This window comes from Nicotiana tabacum, chromosome 24 (assembly GCF_000715075.1).
Source record: "Nicotiana tabacum cultivar K326 chromosome 24, ASM71507v2, whole genome shotgun sequence".
Lineage (NCBI taxonomy): Eukaryota > Viridiplantae > Streptophyta > Magnoliopsida > Solanales > Solanaceae > Nicotiana > Nicotiana tabacum.
In genome coordinates this window covers 83,151,514-83,157,513 of record NC_134103.1, presented here as the reverse complement: position 1 = coordinate 83,157,513, position 6,000 = coordinate 83,151,514, and positions in this window count along the sequence as shown.

The following is a 6,000-nucleotide window of genomic DNA, read 5'->3' as shown; positions in this document are numbered from 1 at the left end:
GTCTTGCCATCAAATCTGATCTTCTGATTTCGTACCTTAATCACATAGGTGCCCTTTTTTATGTGGGTGACATTGGTGTAGAATTCCTTGACTAGGTACTCATTTGCTTTTGGTAACTCGCTAGTGAAGAATTTTCATCCCACTCTTTCATCAAATTGTCTCTTTACGTTCAGGTTATGAGGGAGAAGGTCTATTTCTATGAAATGTCGCTCAAGGGTGAGCGACCTTTGTGGCCACCATTCCCTGAATTTGTGGTAGGCCTTCTCACTCACGAATCTATCTTGCCATACTGCGGGCTTTCTTGATCTCACCAAACCTCCAACCTGGGTATCACCACCTCTCCCGTTATCCGGGACATCCTCTTCATCATCAATAAATTGGAGTCGTTGTTGAGGCCAAAGTTGTAGCAGGTGGGGAAGGTGGTGTCGAAGTCTCACTACCTCCTCCTGAGCCATCATACGACCCAGACAAGGAGGTAGATTCATTGACGAGGAGGTAAGGCTGTGATTGAGCCTTTTGTTGGGGTTGTGCAGCTTCCCCTTCATAAATCTCCTGGGAGGGGACATATCCACTAGTCTCAGAAGAGTCAGGAGTGGGTCTTCGGAGGGTTTGCTTCTTTCCAATGACCCATTTAGGTTCTAAGGGTGCAGTCTGTTTCCCACTGCCACGGCCTCGAGAGGATTCTCCCCTCCCTTGTGATTTCTCAAGACCGCCACAAGATCGCACCATTATCTGCATACACAATCAGTGAAACCTCATTAGTATTGTGGTTCAATGAATCAGCAAAGGAAAACAGATGAAATGATCACAGTATTTCTTTAAAGCAGGGGTCCGCTGACAGCGTAAAAAGGAGCACGGCCGTGGAAGGGTCAGCGCGGTCTGCGTAAAAAGGAGCGCGGCCGTGAAAGAGTTAGGACTAAGCTACCAACTCTCTGAACATTGGTTATCGAGAAATAACAGACGCATACCGCGTAAAAATGAACGCGGTCGCGAAATCAATTTATTAATTCTCTGAATCTCATGAACGCGGTTCGTAAAATTATGGACGCGACCGTGTAAAGTCAATCGCTGATCGCGGAAACATCACCGCGTCCGCGAACATATAAGCCCATCAAGTTCGCACAAAATCATGAACGCGGATAGCATAATTTGGATCGCGGTCCGCGAAATTCAAATCATACTAGCACTGATAAATTATTTAAGACTTAGGGTTTCACTTAGTGCAAAAATATAGTCAATTAATAGGCATTGTGAACAACCATATCCCTCATTAGGCATTAAACATTACCCACATGCAATTTTAGCATCAATCAAGCATCATTTTGAAATCATGACATGTGTTAAACCCTAAAAAAGAAAAAGTAAATCTAGAAGAAAAGAAAATCAAAAGATGAAATTAATGTAAAGATTTGAGCATACGAGATGTGGATTTATAGTAGGAAATTACTTCTTGATTAATGAGATATGAAATTGAAAGTGTAAGAAGGGGAAGATGAACAATGGTCCATTTCGATGAGAGTGTGGGGTTCAAAAAGTGTAAAAAGTCCTAAGGACTTCGTATTTATACCAACCCCAAAGGTCCCACCGACTTACCTGAACGCGGTCCACGAAATTCCATCGCGGTCCATGCTTTTTACCTTTCGAAGAGCCTTTTCAGAAATAGGTATGCTGAGAGAAGATTAACAGTCGCATAAGATCAACGCGGACCGCGAAATTATGAACGCGGACGCAAATACAACTTCAGAGAGTTGATATTCTGGACTTTTCAAGTCCGCGTTTGCTAACAATTTGCGCCCCTACGAAAAGCACTCGCTGACCGCAAAATTTTGAGCGCGGTCCGCGTAATTCCCCACACTTAGGAAAATGTTTCCAGCAATAGTCTTGTACTGCACAAACAATTCTTACACAAAGCTCACAACCAGTTAGTTCAAAATAAAGCCTGATCTAAGAAGAAAATCAAAAAAGAAAGAAAAACACATGGGTTGCTTCCCAAGAAGCGTCTGATTTAATATCGCGGTACGACGCATGTTACCAACATCATTGGAAATAGATCAAAGCCACCACATGGTTGTCATCAAACTTGCCAAGGTAATGCTTCACTCAGTGCCCATTAACTCTAAAGATTTCACCATTTTTGTTTTTCAAGTCAAGAGCACCAAACGGAGTCATATGCACCACCTCAAAAGGGCCACTCCATTTGGACTTGAGCTTTCCCGAAAATAGTCGTAACCAAGAGTTGAATAGAAGAACCAAGTCACCCTCCTTGAATTTTTTATTTCGGACATATTTGTCATGTAAGTACTTCATCTTCTCCTTATACAAGGACGAACTGGAATAGGCATGAAAACGGAATTCATCAAGTTCATTGAGTTGCTCTACCCGAAGATTGGCTGCTACATCCCATTCAATGTTTAACTTCTTGAGCGCCCACATGGCCTTGTGCTCTAACTCAACCGAAAGATGGCATGCTTTCCCAAATACCAACCGGTACGGAGACATACCAATTGGAATCTTGTACGCAGTTTTATAAGCCCACAAAGCATCATCAAGTTTTCTTGACCAATACGTCCGGTTTGCATTGATAGTTTTTGATAATATGCTCTTTATCTCCCTGTTGGAAACCTCAACTTGTCCACTAGCCTGGGGATGGCAAGGGGTTGATACCTTATGATTGACACCATACTTGGAAAGTAAAGTGTCGAAGGCCTTGTTGCAGAAATGAGAACCCTCATTACTAATGATCGCCCTAGGAGTGCCAAACCTTGTGAAAATATTTTTCTTTAAGAATGCCACCACACTCCGTGCCTCATTGTTGGGCAATGCTACAGCTTCAACCCACTTGGAAACATAATCAACAACAACCAAAATGTAAGTGTTACCACACGAACTCACAAAAGTCCCCATGAAGTCTATACCACACACGTCAAAAATATCGATCTCAAGAATAGTGGTGAGAGGCATTTCATCCTTCTTGGAAATTTCACCAGCTCTTTGGCATTCATCACACCTCTTAACAAGCTCACTTGCATCTTTATACAGGGTGGGCCAATAAAATCCATAGCTAAGAACCTTTGAAACAGTTCTCACCCCACCATGATGACCACCGTAGGGCGAGAAATGGCAAGCATCAAGAATATTCATTTGCTCATCTTCCGGGACACATCTCTGGATCACACCATCATTGCAAATCTTGAAAAGATAGGGCTCATTCCAATAATAATCCAAGCTACTCGTTTGAGTTTCTTCCTTTGGTTAGAAGAGAGCTCAGTCGGGACAATGACGGTCACAAGAAAGTTAGCCACATCAGTGAACCAAGGCATACCATTCAAAGACACGGAGATGAGTTGTTCATCCGGGAACGAATCATTAATTTCGAGGCCATCGTGGGGCCTCCCCTCCTCTTCTAAGAGGGACAAGTGGTCCGCCACTTGATTATCACTTCCTTTTCTATCAATGATTTCAAGGTCAAACTCTTGAAGCAGAAGAACCCATCTCATCAACCTAGCCTTCGAGTCCTTTTTGTTCATCAAGTAACGGAGTGCCGCGTGATCGGTGTGCACAATCACTTTGGCACCCATGAGATATGGCCTGAACTTTTCCATGGCAAAGACAATGGCTAATAACTCTTTTTCGGTCACCGTATAATTGACTTGGGCTTCATTCATCATTTTGCTTGCATAATAGACCGGATAAAATATCTTGTTGACCCTTTGCCCCAAAACCGCTCCTACCGCAACGTCACTAGCATCGCACATGAGCTCAAATGGTAAGCTCTAATTGGGTGCGGTAATGATGGGAGTGGTTGTCAATTTATACTTGAGAAGCTCAAAAGCTTTCATGCAATCTTCATTGAACACAAACTTTGCATCCTTTTCTAGCAGCTTGCACAAGGGGTTCACCACTTTTGAGAAATACTTAATGAACCTTCGGTAGAACCCCACATGCCCAAGAAAGATCCTAACTCCCTTGACAGAAGTAGGAGGTGAGAGTTTTGAAATAACTTCAATCTTTGCTTTGTCCACTTTAATACCGTTCTTTGAGATCTTATGGTCGAGGACAATGCCCACCTCGACCATAAAGTAGCATTTTTTCCAATTAAGCACTAGGTTGGTCTCTTCACATCGGTCCAACACTTTGTCAAGATTATCCAAGCATTCTTCAAATGAGTCCCCCACAACACTAAAATCATCCATGAACACTTCGATTAAGTCCTCAACCATATCCGTAAATATTGCCATCATACATCGCTGAAAGTTAGTCGGTGCATTACACAAACCAAACGGCATCCGTGAGAATGCAAATGTGCCATACAGACATGTGAAGGTGTTTTTTTCTTGGTATTCCGGTGTAATGAGAATTTGGTTGTATCCTGAGTACCCATCCAAAAAGCAATAGTAGGCACGCCCGGCAAGTCTGTCCAATATTTGATCAAGAAAGGGCAATGGAAAGTGGTATTTACGGGTCACTTTGTTCAGCTTTCTGTAGTCCATACATACCCTCCATATGGTGACAGTACGAGTGGGGATCAACTCATTTTTCTCATTTGTGACCACAGTCATACCCTCTTCTTCGGCACACATTGTACCGGTGAAGTCCATGAACTATCCAAAATAGGGTACACAACCCCTGCATCAAGCCACTTGATAATTTCCTTCTTGACGTTCTCTTGCATAGCCTCGTTCAACCTCCTTTGATATTCTACGGAGGGTTTGGCATCATCTTCTAGTATAATATTTTGCATGTAAAAGGCGGGTCTTATACCCCGAATGTCAGCCAAAGTCCATCCAATTGCCTTTTTCCTTCTTTGAAGCACCGCAAGGGTGGAGTCTACCTGTACGTTAGTTAGGCAAGCAGAAAGAATAACAGGTAATGTGGAAGAAGGGCCTAAGAATTCATACCTTTAGGTGGGAAGGCAAAGGCTTCAACTCCAATGTTGGTGGCTCCTCTATTGAAGGCTTTGTTGGGGGAGTCTTTCGGTTTTCCAAGTCCAAGGAAAGTTTACGGGTCCCATATGAGTAGGATCCCATTACTTGCAATGCATTTGCACATTCAAACAAGCCTTCCTTTTCATCATCCTCATGGTTTAACAATACAGCTTCCAAAAGGTCTTCCACATTGATCATGGCACTCGTGTCATCAACTATCATCTCCGTCACAAGATTCACAAAAGATCAAACTCCATTGCTATTTGGTTGCCTCATTGATTTGCACACGTGGAATATAACTTTTTCATTGCTCACTCGGAAGGTGAGCTCCCCTACTTCCACATTAACCAATGCCTTCCCTGTTGCTAGGAAAGGTCTCCCCAATATTATAGGCACCTCATAGTCGACTTCGCAGTCGAGAATCACAAAATCAGCAGGCAAAATAAACTTGTCGACCGGACTAGAACATCATCAATAATACCAAGCGACCTTTTCATTATCCGATCTGCTATTTGTAATCTTATGGAAGTAGCTCTTGGTTGCCCAATACCTAGTGTCTTGAACATAGAATATGGCATCAAATTAATACTTTCTCCCAAATCACACAAGGCTTTTGCAAAATCGGCGCTACCAATGGTGCATGGAATTGTAAAGGCACCGGGATCTTCAAGATTTGGAGCCATCGAGTGCACAATGGAACTCACTTGATGAGTCATTTTGATGGTCTCACAATTCATAGATCTCTTCTTAGTTACCAAGTCCTTCATGAACTTGGCATATCCCGGTATTTGTTCCAGAGCTTCCACCAAGGGCACATTGATTGACAAACTTTTCATCATCTCAATAAAATTCTTGAATTCGTTTTCATTATTTTTCTTTGCAAGCCTTTGAGGATACTGTGGAGGAGGCCTTGGCAAAGGGTCCTTGGCTTTAGGCACTACCGTTTTCGGTATGTCTATCACGTGTTCCCTAGACGAGTTCACATCATTTTGAGTCTCCTCCATGTTGTCATCAATATCGATCCTCACTTCATTATTCACATTCTCATCATTGGCTTGAATCTCATCATCTTCTT